This window comes from Prionailurus viverrinus, chromosome X (genome assembly GCF_022837055.1).
Source record: "Prionailurus viverrinus isolate Anna chromosome X, UM_Priviv_1.0, whole genome shotgun sequence".
Lineage (NCBI taxonomy): Eukaryota > Metazoa > Chordata > Mammalia > Carnivora > Felidae > Prionailurus > Prionailurus viverrinus.
In genome coordinates, this window is record NC_062579.1 from 4,670,278 (window position 1) to 4,691,860 (window position 21,583).

Below are 21,583 nucleotides of genomic sequence, written 5' to 3' on the forward strand. Positions count from 1 at the left end.
TAAAAAAAAAGGAAAAATAATCTAGTACAATGGAGACACTTGTAAAGTCCAGTTCATGAAATATACAAAAAACCAAAAGGCAATCCAATCTAAACAATGAGTCAACTGAGGTGAGGGGAATGTGGAAAGGAGAGAGTTTTAGTTAAATTGGTGTCTGGCATGAAGAGAATCAATTGGTAAACTTTTTTTTTTTTTTTTTTACTTCTCAGATACTTTTTCTGAATGGAATAAAGAGCTTCAATCTGATTTTCCCATTTGAAACCAAAATGGATTTGACACCACAACTATTTCTTTAACTAAACCATAGAAAAATAATTAATCCAACTGCTTGCTTCCTTCATCCTGGACTGTTGGTTACCCACACTGGACTGTGAACTGTCACGCCCAGCCTGAGAAGCCACTCCTTCACGTGGAACCTGGGCCACTCCTGCGGCCCCACACAGCCCTGGAGTGGCCTGCTCTGCGGCTCCGTGGAATGAAACTGAAAGCTGGACGGTCAGCACGGGGCAGCAGACGTGAGCTGCTCACGCAACAACTTCTCCCTTCTGGAAAGTACAACTACCAGAAACAATAACAGATTTCAAATTTCTGGGATGGAATCTTCTCAACTCGTCTCTAAAAAAGGGAACACTTTTGCCCAGACCCTTGATATAATTTGGCTCTAGCATTCTCTTGGCTTTCAGTTAGAGAATCTAGCTGAGTAAGATCTAACAAACAGCATAATGCATACACTTTCAAGTCTCTGACATTGATTTTGTACCCTGCGACTTTGCTGAATTCATGTATCAGTTCTCTTTTGGTGGAGTCCTTCAGGTTTTCCATGTAGAGTATCATGTCATCTGTGAAAAGTGAAAGCTTGACATCATCAATGCCAATTTTGATGCCTTTGATTTCCTTTTGTTGTCTGATTGCTGGCGCTAGAACTTCCAACACTATGTTAAACAACAGCGGTGAGAGTGGGCATCCCTGTCGTGTTCCTGATCTCAGGGAAAAAGCTCTCAGTTTTTGCCCATTGAGGATGATGTTAGCTGTGGGCTTTTCATATATGGTTTTTATGATGTTTAAGTATGTCCCTTCTATCTCGACTTTCTTGAGAGTTTCTATTAAGAAAGGATGTTGTATTTTGTCAAAACGTTTTTCTGCGTCTATTGACAGGAGCCTAAATGTCCAGCCGATGAACGGATAAAGAAGACGTGGTTTATATATACAATGGAATACTACTTGGCAATGAGAAAGAATGAAATCATGCCATTTGCAGCAACGTGGATGGAAGTGGAGGGTACTATGCTGAGTGAAATAAGTCAGTCAGAGAAAGACAGGCATCAAATGTTTTCACTCCTATGTGGATCTCGAGAAACTTAACAGAAGACCATGGGAGAAGGGAAGGGAGAAAAATAGTTACAGAGAGGGAGGGAGGCAAACCATAAGAGACTCTGAAATACAGAGAACACACTGAGGGTGGATGGGGGGGTGAGGGAGAAAGTGGGGGATGGGCATTGAGGAGGGCGCTTGTTGGGATGAGCACTGAGTGTTGTATGGAAGCCAATTTGACAATAAATTATGTTAAAGCAAATAAATAAAAATTAAGAGATGAAAGGCCAAAAATAAGTCTCTGACATGCCAGCTTGGGGGCTAGAACTGAAGCCCGATTGCAGATGCATTTCAGCCTCTGCGAGTCGGTTAGCTTTGCCCTGTGTTATAGTGTCTCATCCTAAATAAGCCTACCCGGAGGGGTGTGGACGGCTCAGAATATTCTTTGTAACTACTGGGAACTAAATAAAGACATCACCCTTGTGTCGTGTGGCCTATGGTATCTTCCATGTAAAGGGAGAACGTTCTATTATTCTTGGTGATAAAAGTAGACACCACATAGAAGCCAGTCACATAAACAATTCTACTTCTACCTCATTAGTAGCTGAATGCCCCCACCATGCTATGCTTTCCCACTGATTTTGCAAGTCAACAACCCTCAGTCTGTCTATCCACTCCCCTCCCACTCCTTCTTCAAGACTTTGACTTGACACATACTTGTGTCTCTCTAATCCCTCCCTACCCACTACCTTGTCCAACATTTCAGAAGGACACTGCAGGGTCTTGGCATTTAACTTGTGAAAAGTCACCAGGCCTAACTGTATCAATGCCCCTACTGAATGCTCACACAATGAAATTATAGTTTAGTATGAAAAACCCCATCGCTTTTGTAAATGCTGCGACAACACTCATTACATCAATACAGAGCAAAAGAAAGGAGCTCAGACTTAATCCGTTTTAATCTCAGTTATTTCCTAATATAAAAGACTGTGGGCCTTTTCACATTCTTTTGGAAGGATTAGCGAAGGCCAACATGAATAACAAATTGACATTTCTGAGTTCTGAAAGAGCCAAAAGCAATACAAAAGGAAGGCAGACAGATCAAATTTCTGAACAGAATTATTTTTCTAAGCAGAGTTTAAAAGTTAACATTAGGAACAAATGTTAAACAGCTCTGCACAGTTATTTTTCTTTACCTGGAATGCTTTTTGCCAAACAGTTAAACTGACAAGTTAGAAAGACACATCTTGAAGTTACAGAGACAAAGAAACTTTGTCTATGTGACAAGCATAATAAGAGATTTTTTTTTAAAGAAGAGTTTCTTGCATAACAATTTTTATGTTCCTCTAGGCCTTTCATTTTTAGAGATACTCTAAAACTAATGGCGTCAATTATTGTTTAGGGAGGAATATGTTGATTCCGAACAACTCACTGATTGTTGGTGTTAAAAGAGAGTTTAAATTATCTACTTTGGCCTCCTCACTTTATGAATGAGGAAAACAAGATCTAGAGTCTCCAAGCCATCCATCCACTGCCACAAAGTCAGACATCCATGACAATTCAGGACGAGGACCTTGGTTTCCGACGACGCACACAACGATCTTTTCGTTTATCGCTGTCCCGCTCCTCTACAAGATTATATTTTCTTATTATATAGTATTAATTTGCTCCCCCATTAAAACCCCATTGCAGTTTGCTTTGATGTGTCTTGAATCAAAACAGGAAGAACAGAGTAATTCTTGTTGGCCCACTTGTCTTAATGCCACACAAAGTCATTGAGAAATGCTGGAAGGATCTACCCAAACCCTTTGACAGCAATTCGTATCTAACCAATAGTATTATAAAATGAACATATCCCTATGAGACTAGTTCCACGATGGGATGCTGGATCCTAACACGCTTCACCTTTACCCTTGATCCCAGATGTGGGCTTCAGTAGAAACCAGGATTTTTCAACCTCAGCACTAGTGACTTTGGGGGCTGAATGATGCCAGTAGCCCCCAGGCCCTGAGCTGGGATAACCGAAAATGCCTTCGGACATTCCGGATGCCCCTTGGGGTTAAATCGCCCCAGATGGAGAACCACTGGTCTAAATCCTTCAGCACCTATATATAAACCTTGACACAAAATAGGAACAAAAGCAGAGACGAAAAGTACGACAAAAAGGAACTCACTGGCACTTTTGACTATGACCCTTCCTTGGCTCTAAAGCCATTTCAGTGTTTTGGTGAAAAAAAAGGAAAGTTGTTTTAATGAAGCATATGCCTTTCCTCACTCCCACCACACTTTTGCCTTCAAGTGTGTTTTTGTTGCCGTGAAAACACAGCCTGCCTGTTTGTAATTATAATATTATTCCATAGCACATTTTGTAAAGACCCAATTGGTGCACGTCCAGTCTCCAATTCTCTCTCCCCCCTCTTCTCCCTTCCTCAGCCAGGAGCTTGGAGAGAGGGAAGGAGCGAGAGAAGGATGCCTCGTGTGCTCCACGGCTCTGACTTGGTTCTGATGCGTGCACTCGGCACTGACCTCTCAGGTTTCCAGGACCTGCCAACCGAACCTTCAAACATGGCCTTGGCTCTGCCTCGACTTCATGCCACAGCAAAGTTCTCATTTGCTCGGTGGTTTCACCTAAGACCACAGACTTTGGGGAGAGCCAGTCGGGACTCAACAAGAGTGATGCGGTGAAGGGAGGGAGGGAAGAAGTCGTTACCTGTTCTTAAAATTTTTTTTAGTGCTTATTTATTTTTGAGAGACAGAGAGAGGCAGACTGTGAGCAGGGGAGGGGCAGAATCCAAAGCATGTTCCGGGCTCCGAGCTGTCAGCACAGAGCCCAACGTGGGGCTCGAACTCATAAACCCTGAGATCATGACCTGAGCCAAAGTCAGACGCTTAACTGACTGAGGCACCCAGGCCCCCCTGCCTATTCTTAATCAGAATGAGTTATGATCTTTTACTCACAGCTTGGGTTACTTCTCTGGATAGGTCAGTGATGGCCATGCCAGAGAAATTTCATAGAAATGTTTAATAGATGTGGTTCTTATACAATTTCTTCACTTTTTATAGACTGAGATATAAATAATAAAATGCTCAAATCTGAAGCATAAAGCTCCACGAATTTTTACATATGTATACATTTGTGCAACTGCCTCCCAGATGAAGATACAGAATATTTCCATTACCCTAGAAGGCTTCCCTGCCTCCACCCAGTCAATACCCATCCCTCACCTTCCAAGACAAGCGCTATTCTGCTTTCTATCAGTGAAGATCGGCTTTGTCCACTTTTTTTTTTTTTGGCTTATAAATTAAGTTGCACAATATGTACTCTCTGTGCCTTTTTGTCACACAATACATTTTAAGTTCATGCATAGAGTTTTGTGTGCCAGTGGTTTGTTCTTTTTTGTTGCTGTATAGTATTCCCCCATGTAAATATACCACAGGCCCTGTTAATGGATATTTGTGGGGTTAAAAATTATTTAGGGACTATCACGAATAACACAGGCAGAGAAAATGCATGTAAGTCACTGTTTGGATACATCCACTTGTTTCCCTTGGGTGTTTAACTAGCAATGGAATTCTAATATTAACAAACAGGAAATATCAATCATTAAACTGAAATTTTTATATCAGTGGAAAGACTTAAAGGATGCAATGACTATCATCCATTTATTTGGCATAATGGAAAAACAGATGAAACCTTTTCTATTCATAAATCAGGAAAAACATACTAATGCAGCTAACAGTAGAGTGAGCACAGAATTTGTCCTGAAAGTGGGACACTTTCAGAGTAAAGGGGGAGCTACTAATACCTGCATTGGGACCATGTAACCTGGACTCTCCTGAGAAAACCTGAATCACATGGTCACTCAAGCAAATTCTGACTCAGGAGACGGATGCTAGGGCCACGTATAGAACGCCAACTTCAGAATTAACTTCCTTTTTGACCTTGGCTAACTTGTTTCAACGCTCGTTCTTTAATCATGACATTGGTCAGAATCTTCTCCACCGACATGTTATAAATACTCCATAAGTGGCAAATCATAAAGCATAAACGCCAAATGCAATCGAGCCGTCTAGGAAGGATCGAGGGCTGGAATGCAGACATCCTGGGCTGAGACATAGGCTTTCAAGAGCTTGGCTACACCTGCTTCTAAAGTGCCACTCAATTAATTTATGAGGTTCTCTCTCCCCTTTCAGTTTCTCTTCCACTTCTGAATACATTGTGACTTCAAAATAAGTTTAGGCTAGCCACATATGCTCTATGTTATTTTACTGAAAAGAAGTGAGCTGCAAATTACATCAACTGTTGTGACACATTTGGCAATATCTTCCTTCTTTATGCTTCAGGCACTGGACTCACTGTGTGATGAGAATCCCAGAAGCCCGGTGTGACAGTGCCTGAAATCTTCACTAAATTGAATCCCATAAAACTGTTTCATCAAGCTGATTCTCGATGCTGGGCGGAAGGGGGTTGGAGTCACCCTATGGAAGCTGATGTTCTCAGGCTTAGATGAGAGAATGATTTCTACCACGTTGAGAAGTTTGAAAACAACACGAGACAATAAAGTTGCAATGCATTCTGAATATGAGTGGCTGCCCGTTTTCACGGGCATTTAAAACTACATGTGTCAAAAAACAGGTAGAAAACTGAAAGTTAAAATAGTGTTCCTTGGAAGGAGAAACAGTATATACTGGTTACATGTAGAACATACTCAGATTCACTGCACGGAAATGATTAGTTGCATGGAAAGCAGCCATTCCAATGAATTCACTGGGAGTCACAGACTGTTAACAAAATTAGAGGTGAGGACAAGGACTAGAAACATAGTCCGAGAGTAGAAAACTACAATAATATTTACAACATGAATTCTTTGTGGACAAATCCTTATTTTATAAAAGTCACCATTATCTTAATGCTAAGTTCGCGTTTTCTAAGAAGGTATGAAATGTGTTTGACTGAGTCTGTACCTTCTAGCTGGTATTGAAAAATTAACCAGTGTGGTCATATTTTTATATTTTAAAAAATCTGTATCTACACTAACATACGACCCAGTAATCATAGCCCTACGCATCTATCTCGGAGAAATGAAAATTTATGTCCACATAGAAACCTGAATGCAAATATTCACAGCAGCTTTGTTTATACTAGTGAAAAAGTAAAAACAACCCAAACATCAGCAACTGATGAATAAACACACTAGCAGGGCCATACCATGGAATACCACTGAGCAATCATCATCATCTCTTGATATGTGCAACAATTTAGATGGGTCTGAGATAATCTAAGTGGAAAAAAACATTATCTCAAGAGGCCACGTACTGTATGATCTCATTTATATAAAATTATCAAAAGTGCAAAATTATAGAGATGGCGAACAGATTAGTGGTTGCCAAAGGTTAGAGATGGGGACGGGGAGTGGGTAGCATGAAGGAGCCTTATGGTCATGGAACAGTTTTGTATCTTGATTGTGGTGGTGATTACACAAATTTCTGTATGTGATACAATGGAACAGAACTTTACGCTGTACCAATGTCAATTGCATGACTTTGACATCATAGTGTATTTACCTAAGATATAACCATTGGAGGAAACTGGGCACACAGCACATGGGATGTCTGTATTACTTACAGCTGCCTGTAAATCTAGTTATTTCAAAGTAAAAATATATTTAAAAAGCAACAGCCACATCTATGTCTGAACGTACACACACGGAAGTCTTGCCATCTACCTTTTGAGGGACGTTACCTCCCGGAAAAAAATCCTTCCTAGGTGAATTTTCGTAAGTAAAAAATAAAATCATCATTAATAGCAAAGGGAAAAGTTAACGGGACACCCGAGTGGCTCAGACAGTTAAGCATGTGACTTCAGCTCAGGTCATGATCTCACAGTTCATGGGTTCGAGCCCCGCATCAGGCTCTGTGCTGATGGCTCAGAGCCTGGAGCCTGCTTCAGATTCTGTGTCTCCCTCTCGCTCTGTTCCTCCCCCACCTGTGCTCTGTCTCTCAAAAATAAATAAACGTTAAAAAATTATAAAACAGCAAAGGGAAAAGTTTTGATGTATTTCTCACAATCAAATTTAACCTATTTATGCTAAAGCAACACCAAGTCATATTAAAATGAACCCAGTCATGTCAATATTTAACACAGGTTGTTACAACATAATAAGAAAATGTCTTTTAATTCCTAAAAGCATTGTCTGTTTGTACATTTCCACTCTTTCCTAGCAGTTGTGTATTGCGCATTGAAGCCTGTAACTATAACACAGGCAGTTTTGCTCACTGTTCAAGTAATTGCACAAGTAATTTAATTCTTATTAAAAAATAAGATGGGGGGGGGCGCCTGGGTGGCTCAGTTGGTTAAGCGGCTGGCTCTTGGTTTCGGCTCAGGTCATGATCTCAGGGTTCGTGAGTTCCACCTCCACAGTGGAGCTTCACTATCAGTGCAGAGCCTGCTTGGGATTCATTCTCTCTCTCTCTCTCTCTCTCTCTCTCTCTCGCCCCCCCACCCCCGCTCTCTCTCAAAATAAATAAATAAAAGTTAAAAAAAAATAAAAAATAAAAAGAAGAACAATGACAAAACTACCAGCGATGACTACACAGGTGGAACCTGAAATCATCATTACTCCAAACTAGACACCCAGGCATTTTCTTGGAGGAAGAGACAGCAAAAGTCACCAACGGTCACGTGCCTGCTCACCTCCCACGGTATGCGGCTACCTGGAAGGCGGGGTGAATCTAGCCCAGCCTTCTCGAGTGTCAGGAAATGTTCATAAGTGTAAGAGAAATATTACACCACACTCCCCTGAAAAGCCCAATCCTTGTAACCTAAATGGCAGAAATTAGAAAGAAGATAGGCTGGGATGGCAGAGACCGAAATCTTCGAGGTAACTTGCAACTGGATGCTGAAATTATGATGAAGTTTGTTCTTCATATATTTTTATAGTCAATGTTCCTACTTTACTTATAAAATCACTTTTAAAAATATATACATGCCCACACACGTATGTACGTATGTGCGTACGCACCTGTAACTGGTAATGCTCACCGTGGGGCCTTGATCTGAGATGATCTTGTGATAGGCAGTTTTGCTCCTTCCGGATCCCCTGAGGTCCTTTTCAGTCTGTACAGGCCGCCTCCCCGGGTTCTGGGACATTTTGACCTCCGGGGACTCGACCTGGCGCTGCCCTTGGGCTACGGGAGCAACTCCGGCTGCGCCACAACCGGGCATACCCGGGAGCTGACACTTAGCTCATGACTAACAGGGGCGGAGCATGAGAAGGTGGCCCCCTGGCACCAGAGGGGGTGGCGACCTCTGAGGCATAACTTGTTCTCCGGGTCTACTCTGGGGGGTGTAGGGGGAGGGAGAGGGGAGGGTTTTGCTGGACGGCGCATGCCTGCTTGGCTTTCGGCCTCGCTGCCTGCTCTACTTCCTTGACCTACCCCACCTGGGAGCATTTTTTTTTTCTTTTCTTTTCTTTTCTTTTCTTTTCTTTTCTTTTCTTTTCTTTTCTTTTCTTTCTTTTCTTATTTCTTCTTTCTTTTTTTCTCTTCCTTCCTTCCTTCCTCCCTCTCTCTCTTTCTTTCTCCCTCTCCCTTTCTTTCTTTCTTTCTCTTTCTTTCTTTCTTTCTTTCCTTTTCTTTTTTTCTTTCTTTCTTTCCTTTTCTTTCTTTCTTTTCTTTCTCTCTTTCCTTTCTTTCCTTTCTTTCTTCCTTTATTTCTTTCTGTTTTACTTTATTTTTGAGAGAGAGAGAACACGTGAGTAAATGAGCAGGGGAGGGGCAGAGAGAGAGGGAAACACAGAATCTGAAGCAGGCTCCAGGCTCTGAGCTGTCAGCACAGAGCCCGACGCGGGGCTTGAACTCATGAGCGGTGAGATTATGACCTGAGCCGAGGTCGGATGCTTCACCAACTGCACCACCCAGGTGCCCCAAAAACACACTTTTGTTCCCAGAAAAAAATTTATAACATAGCACATTGATGTATTCTACCTCATTTTCTAGTATTTATGTAAAAGTAATAATACTGAGTAATATCTTTGTGAAATACATATTGTTAGTTATTTGTAAGTATGCAAGAATAAATTTTATATTGAATTACAGTAAATGGATAAAAATTAAATTCACTAAACAGCTGGTGGCTCCCACCACATAAAATTGAACTACAGTTTCAACAAGCAAATTAATCACGGCTTACGTTGCCATTGCTAACATTATAGAAAGTTAGCAATATCTTCTTTTTTTTTTTTTAGGTAACTTCAGTCCTTTATTTATTTATTTTTAATATGAAATTTATTGTCCAGTTGGTTTCCATACAACACCCAGTGCTCATCCCAACAGGTGCCCTCCTCAATGCCCATCCCCCACTTTCCCCTCCCTCCCACCCCCCCATCATTCTTAATCGTCATGTGTAAATTCATTTCAGAGCTTCTGGGGACCGAACGAAAAACAAATCTTTTTTTCCCACATCAAAAATTTTCTGAGGTCAAGGAGTATCTTACAATTGATATGAACATTTAATGCAGCTTTTGTTCTGGAAAAATGTATTATGAAATTATAATTTTATTTTAAAATTTATTATTATCAGCTTATAAGCTACGTAAGGGCAATGTGGGTCTATTTTATTCTCCAGTGTGCATCTAAGGCTCCACATGTTGTCTCATACGTATTTTACTCAATAAATTTTGGTCAAATTAATGGATTGAAAAAATACAGTGTTTTAAAAAATGTTTTTAATGTTTTTTTAATTTATTTTTGAGAGGGTGAGACAGAGTGCGAGTGGGAGAGGGGCAGAGAGGGAAGGAGACACAGAATCTGACGCAGGCTCCAGGCTCTGAGCTGTCAGCGCAGAGCCTGACGGGGAGCTTGAACCCGCAAACCGTGAGATCATGACCTGAGCCCAAGGTGGATGCTTATCCAACTGAGCCGCCCTGGCGCCCCCCCCCCCCGCCAAAATATAGTTTTATAATTTGTCTTGTATTATAATGCAAATTATGAATTTCCTTGGTGGTAGGGCATGAATCATGCCTGTAGTTCTATTTTCCATAATATTTAACACAAAGTCATGTCCAAATTCAGCACCAAGAAATGTTGACTATAATTGAAACACAGATGCAAATAATTTTGCAAAGGAAAAAATAACTATAAAGGAAAAGAAGAGCAGAGAGAAAAAAAGGAAGGGGAAAGAAGAGATTGGAGATAAGAGGGGAAAGGAGCCTGTGAGAGAGGCTGGATGGTGGATGCTGGTCAAGTTTCAAGGGACAATGAAGAGATTACAAACACTATAATGGCTGGGAACAAGATGGGAACAGGAGGCATCTGATGTACATTGAATTTGAGCAGGAAGGGTACATGCACTTTTCGAGACCAGCAAATTAAGATCTGGAATGTATCTCCCATAGTGTGCAAAATTCTCCATCCAGCAACTATAGACAGGGAGTATGAAGCCATGGTAACACAATGGTTTGCACAGCTCACCACACCACCAAGGACTTCAGATGCAACCACAACACGGGAAGACCCCAAAAGGCAAGGTAGAAACACTGGTCATCCATATTCTTTGGGCCATCCAATGAGCACTCAAATGCCTTTCCATCTGTCCTCCACCAAGACCACTTATCAGGACTGAGTCATCTTTCTCTAGTATTCTTTAAAGATAGCCAAGCAGACACAGGGGTGCTATTTGCAGTTTGGTGAGGACCTGATCAAAGGTAAGGGGACTTTTCAAACTGTCCTGCATGAAGAGGTGTCCAGATAAGACAATAGAGTAGAGGAACAAAAATACACCGTTTCAGTGGGAGCAAAAGTATCGTTATCTGTGTTTGTGTTAAAGTACATATGTGTGCATGTGTGCTGTGATGTGTCTAATCACAGTTGGCAAGTATTGCTGTGGAATTTGCAGAGTTAAGAGAGTCAGTGTTATTGGAAGGGAATGACGTAAAGGATATGATGCTTCCTTTGACACACGGACTTCGACTCACCCCAGTGAGTCTCTCCTTTTACCTGAAATGCCCAAACTCCCCCTGGAAGGGGTAGAGAGCAGGGAAATGGTGAAGGAAACAAGAAACACTGGGCAGGAGAATACAGCAATCTGAGACAAAAATTCGTCCATTCAGGAGGGAGGAAGCATTGAAGATCCCTGAAGCATCAGCCTGTCCTACTCAGGGGCTCTCCCTCTCCATCCCCACCTGGCCCATCTCTTCTCTTTTAGAGCCATCATTGTCACCCAGCCTCTGCCTGGAGCCCAGGTGGCCCACTCAGCCCAGCTCACTTTAGGCACAGTTATCTATGTCCTCATCTAAGAAGAGCCAGCCGTTGGTATGGCAGATGTGGCTAGGGTGAGTAACGAGCAAGTGTTAAGGGAGGTGAGCAGAGAAGTTGAGTCACCTAGGAAGAGATGCCTTACAGTGGGAACTTCTGAATTAGCGGTTCTCCACCAGGGACAATTTGGCCCCTCATGCAACATTGAGCAATGTCTGGAGATGCTTTCTGGTGATCACAACTGGGGGCAGGAATGCTGTTGGTTTCTAGTGAACAGAAGCCAGGGATGTTGCTAAACATCCCATAATGCTAGGTCAGCCTCCCATAGCCAAGAATTATGTGACCCCAAATATCACTGGCACAGTGGTTGAGAAACCCTGGCCTAGAAGAAGCCACTCCTAAAGGTCGGCTTGGTGATGCAGAAGCAGCCAGATTACGTGGCCAAGAAGGACAGAGTTGGATAGAGCCAGGTGTGTGGCATCTCTGGGCTTCAGAAGAACTTCTAACTCGGGGTGATGAACAAACAGGAACTCAGAATTGTGTAGTTGAAACGTCAAGGTCTTCGTAGTCAGAAGCCAGAACCTGCCTCTTCCCAACTGCGTGAGCTCAGGCAATTACTAAATGCTTCTCCATCTCAATTTCTTCATCTATAAGTTCAGGGTCCTAATAACTGCTCTATAGGAATCTGTAGGGGGTAGAGAAGATATTAAACCTGAAGTACTTCTCAACAGGCGCTCAACAAAGAGCACTTCTTTTCCCTTTTTTTCTCGCTCTGGATGATTTCTGGAATGAACATCATAGAGGTAGAGGGAGGAAGGAGATAGTCTGATCCTCTCCCCACAGCCCGACATTTTCAGGGTTCCTCGATCCTCCTTCATGTCTTTTCTTTTTTTCTTTCTTCTCTACCTCCTTTTGACAATTGAGATTTCCCACCCTTCGGTGATCACAGACTCAGGCAGAGGCTTGAGCTACCACTTTTTTTTTCTTTTTTTTTTTTTTTTACCTCATGACTCAAGAAGATATAGCAGAGTGAAATCACCAGGTATCTATGCACAGAAGAGACCAAGAAGCCTCTTGGGAAATTACTCATCCTAAGAGAACAAAGCGTTAATAGCAAAAGTGTGTTTCAAAGACAACAGGTGAGTTTGAAAGATGGGGGTCATTCTGAGCACAGCATACATCCTGTATCAGAATCGTTCCTTTCAATCGTTGTGGATTCACCCTGCGTCTCTGGACAAGGAGACTAATAAAGATCGACTGGAAACCAAAACTGTTTCTGTAATATTTCCAAGGGCTGCAGAAAGCGTGAAGGATCAGAGGTTCTGTGACAGTGGAGGATCTGGCAGCGGCCGCGGCACCGATGGCAGTGGCCGCTCCATTTTGATCATGTAGGTGACACGGTGGCCCCTAGCCACACTCTTGACAGAGGGCACTGGTTGCCACTGCAGGCAGCAATGCCCTCGAGAGCAATCAGTGGTGGAAACAGTTCCTGTGGGGCCTTTGACAGCAATCAAACTCCTCTGCACAGAGACCCAGAGCAGGGGAGGAAAGAGACAGCATGTACTCCCACACCATCAGAGAGAGCCACTGTGGGAGTAGGGGGCACACCCCCTGGAAGGCCCCAGCGCTCCGGAGAGGCAACTCAAGCAGTGGAGGTAGAACAGCCAGCCAAACACAAGCTTGGTATCTTTCGGTTGTCATTGGCATCTTTTTCTCTTTTTTCCAGAGATAGAAATATAGTTTAATAACTTTCTGACGATAAAAGTAACACCTCCTTTAGAAAGATTGGAGACTTCAACAACAAAGAAGAAAAGGGCAATTGTCAGTCATGCCACTGCTCAGAGCCATGCACTTTCTTTGGTCTTTTCTTAGCTGTGGGTGTTTTTACATTGTTGGGAATATGGACGAAATCAATGGACATTGTTGGATGGATGGATGTCCATTTCCATGCCTGTCTTTTTTCTAGCTCACATTGCAGTGATCCAATAAGTTGATGTTGCAGGAGATCCTGCCATGGCCCCTGACCACCCAGCTCCATGAGGGGTGGGGGGAGTTCACTGTATCCTACTTCCCCACTTCAGTGAAGAAAATATACTAAGCGCAGATCTTCCCCGTAGGGTGAGGGAAAGTGAAGGGTAGTTTGCTTTGCCTTGAAGCATATTAGGAGACAAAGGAGGACCCAGGATCTTTCTGTCACCCAGATGATCACCATGCATAGTCTCCCCCTGAGATGGCCTGGAACACATACAGTGTAAATAAAGACCTAAGGAGGAAATCAAAGCCTAGCTCGATAGGATATATTAGAGGAATGCAAAATATTAGACCTCAGGCATTTGCATTGAATCCCTCACATTCCATTATTGGTATTCGAAGCTCCTTTTCTTGTCCTTTATGGTCTTTTTTTTTTTTTTGGACAGGATATTAATCCTAAATCAAGACTGTAAAACTAAACCATTTAAAATATATGCGTGCTTAGCAAAAGGATCCTAGGGTTTAAGAATCATTTTTAAAATTAGATTTTTCAATTTGATTCAATAAACATGTATTGAATATCAGCCCTGAAGTCTACAACTCCATTCATTTGTAGGTACTAAAGACCCCCAAGAGGCAAGCCCACTCTAGACCAATCCCAATTAATCCAGCCTCCAACCATTAATACACATATTTTCATTGAGTGCTTCCTATGTGCTGGAGGCACCGGGCAAAGAGTTGTTTGAGGTCTGTATGCAATATGTCTGAAATCAATATACATTTCCCTCTTTACTATAGACAGCAAATGTTTCACTTTCCTCTTAACTCTCCTATATGTGCATATGTATAAATGTGTAATCCTCCTATATACACATACATTTTACAAATACATCATGGTAAATGGCACCTAAAGTATGGCTTCAATATTGGGAGGTGATAAGAAATACAGGAGTCGGTGATGACACAGAGTGCTCATTGTCTACCTAAGGAAGACAGTCACCACTGATCCTAGCTGATTGACGCTTGAGGGTTTGTGGGGCCAACGTCAAGTTTTTCAAGAAAACACAAGAATTCGAAATTTTAATTTAAGTCTTCCTTTCCTAAAAATTAACTTTTGAAAAATGCTGTGTAGGTCAAACAAAAAATAACTAAAATGAGGAACATAGTCTTACATATTATGAGAATGTGCATGAATTGGTTCAAACTCTATGGAGGGCAATTTGGAAATATCTGTCAAAATTAAAAATGTACATTCTTTCAGGAATTCCTGGGTGGCTCAGTTGGTTAAGCGTCCAACTCTTGATTTCAGCTCAGGTCATGAACTCAGGGTCGTGAGATAGAGTCCTGTGTCAAGCTCCGTGTTAGGCTCCATACTGGGCATGGAACCTGCTTAAAATTTTCTCTCTTCCTCTCTCTCCGCCCCTCCTGTGCTCTCTCTCTCCCTGTCTCTCTTTCTCAGGAAGGAAGGAAGGAAGGAAGGAAGGAAGGAAGGAAGGAAGGAAGGGAAAGAAAGAAAGAAAGAAAGAAAGAAAGAACAAGCATTCTTTCTGAGTCTATATTCCAGTTCTAAGTATTTATTCTGGTATTTTCACGTGTGTGAAATAATGTGTGTTCAATATTTGTTGCAGTATTGCAACGCTGCAAATCATATACTTGCCCACCGATGTAAGGCTAAGTATTGCAACACACCCATACAAAAGAACTCTATGCCATTATTTTCAAATTAAAGCAGCTTTATATAGAGTGATTTCACTGATAGAGTGCCAAGTTAAGGATAAAAACAAGCACAAAACACAAAAAAGCAAGTCGCCCTTTGTGTAAAAAAGTAAATAAAAGGATGCGTACATATGTAATTGCCTATGCCTCAAGATGGCCAAGGGCCACTGACTGTCCCTCAGACTTGGATGAGAGAAAGAAAAAATATGTATGACTCTGGACTCAAGGTTTTGGGCCACTCCGCCATTGTCTTGAGGCAATTCTTAGGAGCACCACACTTGTCCCCTACCATTATCTTCCAGTCCCTATTTCCAGATGGGCATTCCAATTTCTTAGTGTGGCAGTAGCCCTGCCTCAAAGAGCTAACAGAAGCTGTGATCACCAGAGTTTACCATTTCTCTTTCCTCGGGTGGGATTCTGCCTCTGGTCTCCCCTGCTGCTAGACACTGCCTGAAATATTGGCAACCCACCCAGAATGAGCCCTTCCTTTGCCATGCTTCTACAGGCATCAGGGAATGGGCTGCTGTCTCCTTCTTCTGAACCAAGTCCTTCTATTTAGAGCACCTTCTAATTGGAGCACCAAGCCCACGTGGCACGAGGGGTCCATGGAGCACAAGAACCTCATTACTTAGATGGTTAAATAAATCTAACAAATGCTACATACACTTACATATTCACAAGCACGCTAGCATAATAATGACTCTGAAGACTGCAGTGCAGAAAGACAGTTGCCCTTTTTTACTCCACAGTTGCCCAAGATTGTTCGACTAACGAATCGCCCCTCTTTGTTGTATGCTTGTGGACACAGTGCAAAACTAGTGTTTTCCAAGTGTAACACACTGGGGAAAATCCATCCCAACCGAAACCTAGCGTCCATGCTTTTCTCCAGCTTGCCCCTTATAAAAGAGACTCCAGTAAACTTCCTGAACAAACCCTTAAGGGTTATGACAAACTGCAAAAAAAAAAAAAAAAAAAAAAAAAAAGACACTAAATAAAAGAAGGAGAGAAATCCGATAAGGAGGGAAAACTTAAAATTAAATGTCTAATTCTATTATTTGGTGGTTATGGTCATCTCAGGCAGAGAAAATGAACCTGATCATGGAAAATAATAAATCAGAAACTAGAAGGCAAGCAGGCAGGAGAAAAGACAGGAAATGTTGAAGGTCACAGCAGGCAATGGGTTATAAATCAGTAACTATGAGAACACAAATGCCTAAGAGGAGGTCAAGGTCAATGGTTCCACTCTAGGCAGCCCATCAGAAACCATTAAAAAGCCACTGGCATGAGGTGGTTATAGACTCTTCCCCAACAGAAGCTTCAAAGATTACTACTTGAGGTTTGATCTGAATCCACAGGGGCCAGTACAGTTGTGCGTGTGGTACGTGTAAGGGGAACCATTAACGAGGCAGATGCTGTAGATTTATGTATTTATTGCCATAATTTTCCGGCAGACTTTTTCTAGCAAAATTTTTAGATCATGACGATCTAGAAATAGATTACATTTCTAACCCATGTGAAGGTGCCATAAGAGAGAGCAGTAGCCCTTCTCCAAATGTCTACTCGGTCCACAGAAGGCCATGGGCATATGGCAGAATGCTAGCCATTAAAATAAGGTGATCTGCACCCTACACTTGACTCCACTGAACAGTTTTCTTCACTCACCCAAGTCTGAATATACTCATTGGCTAAATGAACTCTGGTTCTGGAGGACCTTTCAGTTATTGGAATACACTGCATATGTTCTCACCTCTGATATTTCACACATGCTTTGCTTCTACTTGAAATGCTCACCCTTCACTTACCACCAGGCTGACCCTCCAAATCCTTCAGGTCTCAGCATAAATGCTAAATATTCTGGAAGGCCTTCACTTCTACCATGGCTAGGTCCCCTACTGAAAGCTTCTATAGACCATCTGTATCATCCACCATCATAGTTCACAACAAATTTTAGCATAATTATTTTAGCGTTTGTCTTTCCCAGTAGACTTTAAGCAGCACCAGGACAGGAAACATCTCACTTGTTCAGGGCTATCTCTTCACGGCTAAGCATACAGAAGGAAGTCAATAAATATTTATTAGAGGAAGACATGAATGACCTCAAAATTTATATAGAAACCAACAAGTCTCATTTTTTTATTTTTTTATTTTTATTTATTTATTTTTTCAATATATGAAATTTATTGTCACATTGGTTTCCATCCAACACCCAGTGCTCATCCCAAAAGGTGCCCTCCTCAATACCCATCACCCACCCTCCCCTCCCTCCCACCCCCCATCAACCCTCAGTTTGTTCTCAGTTTTTAAGAGTCTCTTATGCTTTGGCTCTCTCCCACTCTAACCTCTTTTTTTTTTTTTCCTTCCCCTCCTCCATGGGTTTCTGTTAAGTTTCTCAGGATCCACATAAGAGTGAAAACATATGGTATCTGTCTTTCTCTGTATGGCTTATTTCACTTAGCATCACACTCTCCAGTTCCATCCACGTTGCTACAAAGGGCCATATTTCGTTCTTTCTCATTGCCATGTAGTACTCCATTGTGTATATAAACCACAATTTCTTTATCCATTCATCAGTTGATGGACATATAGGCTCTTTCCATAATTTGGCTATTGTTGAGAGTGCTGCTATAAACATTGGGGTACAAGTGCCCCTATGCATCAGTACTCCTGTATCCCTTGGGTAAATTCCTAGCAGTGCTATTGCTGGGTCATAGGGTAGGTCTATTTTTAATTTTCTGAGGAACCTCCACACTGCTTTCCAGAGTGGCTGCACCAGTTTGCATTCCCACCAACAGTGCAAGAGGGTTCCCGTTTCTCCACATCCTCTCCAGCATCTATAGTCTCCTGATTTGTTCATTTTGGCCACTCTGACTGGCGTGAGGTGATATCTGAGTGTGGTTTTGATTTGTATTTCCCTGATGAGGAGCGACGAAAAGCCCACAGCTAACATCATCCTCAATGGGGAAAAACTGAGAGCTTTTTCCCTGAGATCAGGAACACGACAGGGATGCCCACTCTCACCGCTGTTGTTTAACATAGTGTTGGAAGTTCTAGCGTCAGCAATCAGACAACAAAAGGAAATCAAAGGCATCAAAATTGGCAAAGATGAAGTCAAGCTTTTGCTTTTTGCAGATGACATGATATTATACATGGAAAATCCGACAGACTCCACCAAAAGTCTGCTAGAACTGATACATGAATTCAGCAAAGTTGCAGGATACAAAATCAATGTACAGAAATCAGTTGCATTCTTATACACTAACAATGAAGCAACAGAAAGACAAATAAAGAAACTGATCCCATTCACAATTGCACCAAGAAGCATAAAATACCTAGGAATAAATCTAACCAAAGATGTAAAAGATCTGTATGCTGAAAACTATAGAAAGCTTATGAAGGTAATTGAAGAAGATTTAAAGAAATGGAAAGACATTCCCTGCTCATGGATTGGAAGAATAAATATTGTCAAAATGTCAATACTACCCAAAGCTATCTACACATTCAATGCAATCCCAATCAAAATTGCACCAGCATTCTTCTTGAAACTAGAACAAGCAATTCTAAAATTCATATGGAACCACAAAAGGCCCCGAATAGCCAAAGTAATTTTGAAGAAGAAGACCAAAGCAGGAGGCATCACAATCCCAGACTTTAGCCTCTACTACAAAGCTGTCATCATCAAGACAGCATGGTATTGGCACAAAAACAGACACATAGACCAATGGAATAGAATAGAAACCCCAGAACTAGACCCACAAACGTATGGCCAACTCATCTTTGACAAAGCAGGAAAGAACATCCAATGGAAAAAAGACAGTCTCTTTAACAAATGGTGCTGGGAGAACTGGACAGCAACATGCAGAAGGTTGAAACTAGACCACTTTCTCACACCATTCACAAAAATAAACTCAAAATGGATAAAGGACCTGAATGTGAGACAGGAAACCATCAAAACCCTAGAGGAGAAAGCAGGAAAAGACCTCTCTGACCTCAGCCGTAGCAATCTCTTACTCGACACATCCCCAAAGGCAAGGGAATTAAAAGCAAAAATGAATTACTGGGACCTTATGAAGATAAAAAGCTTCTGCACAGCAAAGGAAACAACCAACAAAACTAAAAGGCAACCAACGGAATGGGAAAAGATATTTGCAAATGACATATCGGACAAAGGGCTAGTATCCAAAATCTATAAAGAGCTCACCAAACTCCACACCCGAAAAACAAATAACCCAGTGAAGAAATGGGCAGAAAACATGAATAGACACTTCTCTAAAGAAGACATCCGGATGGCCAACAGGCACATGAAAAGTCTCATTTTTTTAAAAGTTTATTTATTTGTTTTGAGAGAGACAGAGACAGCGCAAGTGGGGGAGGGGCAGAGAGAGAGAGAGAGACAGGGAGACAGAGAATCCCAAGCAGGTTCTGCACCGTTAGCTTGAAGCCTGATGTGGGGCTCAAACTCATGAATCCATGAGATCATGACCTGAGCTGAAAGGAAGAGTCAGACGTTTAACCCCTTGAGCCACCCAGGTGCCCCAACAAGTCTCATTTTTAAAGATTTGTTTCCAGAACTAGTATATCTGTTCATTTAATTTTATCAAAATAAGCCAAATTCACATGTCTCATGCTTTAAAAAGTCAATTCTTAAATCCTGATATCTTATCTCCACATATTTTTAAAATTATTGAAATATTTACTTATATGAGAGAGAGTGCACGCAAGTGGGGGAGGGGCAGAAAGAGAGGGAGACACAGAATCCGAAGCAGGCTCCAGGCGCTGAGCTCGACACGGGGCTCGATCTCACGAACCAGGACCTCATGACCTGAGCCAAAGTCGGATGCTTAACCAACTGAGCCACCCAGGTGCCCCATCTACATATTTCTTAAAGAATAAAGTGCTATCCAGGTACAAATATATTCCTGTGAAGTTGTATATATTGTGAGTACATGAAAATGGTCCCTATTTTAATTGTACTCAGCAGCTCAAGTGGAATGGAGTCATCTTATGAAGAAACACCACCCCCCCCATCCCAGTTTACCTGTTCCGTTCATTCAGATTAATTAGGACTATTTTTACTTTAAAGGAGTGGGATCTTGATATTAAAAGGGAGAGGGGTATTGAAGAAAGCTCTCTTACTGTTGATATAAAAAGGTTTCAGTCATTTTCTTCAATGAAAAAGCAAGACAGAGAACACCGTCAGCGTTATTGGCATGAGGTCCCGCTGCGGCCTCTTCCGCTGTTCTCCCAGAGGATTTGGTGCTTGGTGCTTCTCATGCGTGGGGAAGCCACAATGATCCTGTCCCACAAGCAGGGAGTAGAAAGATGAGATCACCTGGATCTTAACGGGAGCAGGGGCAGAGTTCAAGGGAGATGACATATATCCCTGCGTGAGGGAGAATTTACTACTGGGGAGCAAGAATTTTCACACGTGCACACCTTCGGCACAGACCCTGAAGCTGGACTGCCTGCGTTTGAACCCTAGCTCTGCCACAACTCCCTGGGGAAACTTGTATAAATTACTTAACCTCGTGGTGCCTAGTCCCCTCGTCTGTAAAATGGGAATTGTTTGGGGGGAACTACATATTGGGGTGACTGCATGCAGGTAAAACAATTCAATGGACTGGAGCCCTTGGAAAAATGGCCACCATACTAAGTACTCAATATACGTTAGATAGGACTTTTATTATCTTTGCTCTCCATTCATGGGCAGGGACCAGGAGGGAGCCGCTTTGGTAAGGTACACAGTACACCATGGTTCTCCAGCCTAGCGTGAGGCAACTGACAGAAACTGAAATGGCAAAAATTTCTTTGGGAGTGCCCAAAAGAGCCGAGATCATTTACAGGCCAGACCAGAATCGCTTGGGATTCTCCACATTCTCTGATTTGGTGTGGGCAGTGGTCGCAAGGGAGAAGACAGAAGGCAGGGTGAAAACACCAGTGCCACAGGGAGGGTGATGGAATTAGGTAACAGTGGTCAAGAAACAGATATGGAAAATGCCAGGAGACAAAGATCATTAGCCTCCCTGGTCAAATGTCTCCGGGCTTTCCTTTTTAGGTGCCTTCTGACAGAGTAAGAAATGCCTCATGGTAGGAGGAGGCATCCGTAGCCCAAAACCTGTAGAGTTGTCCTTCAGTTTTTTAAATCATCAGGGAAAAATTTCATTGGACAACACAGAGGCACTAAGCTGGGAGTTCAAAGATAAGTTTATCCATCAATAAATAATTTGTTAGCTTATGGTTCTCACTTTATAGTGTTGTACCATTTCCTGCCATTAAATATCAGAAACTAGTTTTTGCCTAAAATTACAAAAAGCTTTACACTTTTGCATTTTTT

At 42.0% G+C, this 21,583-nt stretch overlaps 1 protein-coding gene across 2 annotated transcripts in view; it reads right to left on the bottom strand.

Annotated features, from left to right (window-relative positions):
- The window catches only part of MID1 (midline 1), a 550,482-nt gene that overhangs the window by 471,149 nt on the left and 57,750 nt on the right, over window positions 1-21,583 (bottom strand). The window contains exon 1 of one of the 2 annotated variants that reach the window (XM_047843915.1): window positions 8,334-8,765. The exons of the other annotated variant lie outside the window; for it this stretch is intronic. The gene's annotated coding sequence lies outside the window, so the exon portion shown is untranslated. Of the gene's footprint in view, window positions 1-8,333; window positions 8,766-21,583 lie in introns of those variants that run through there. 2 annotated transcript variants of the gene reach the window in all.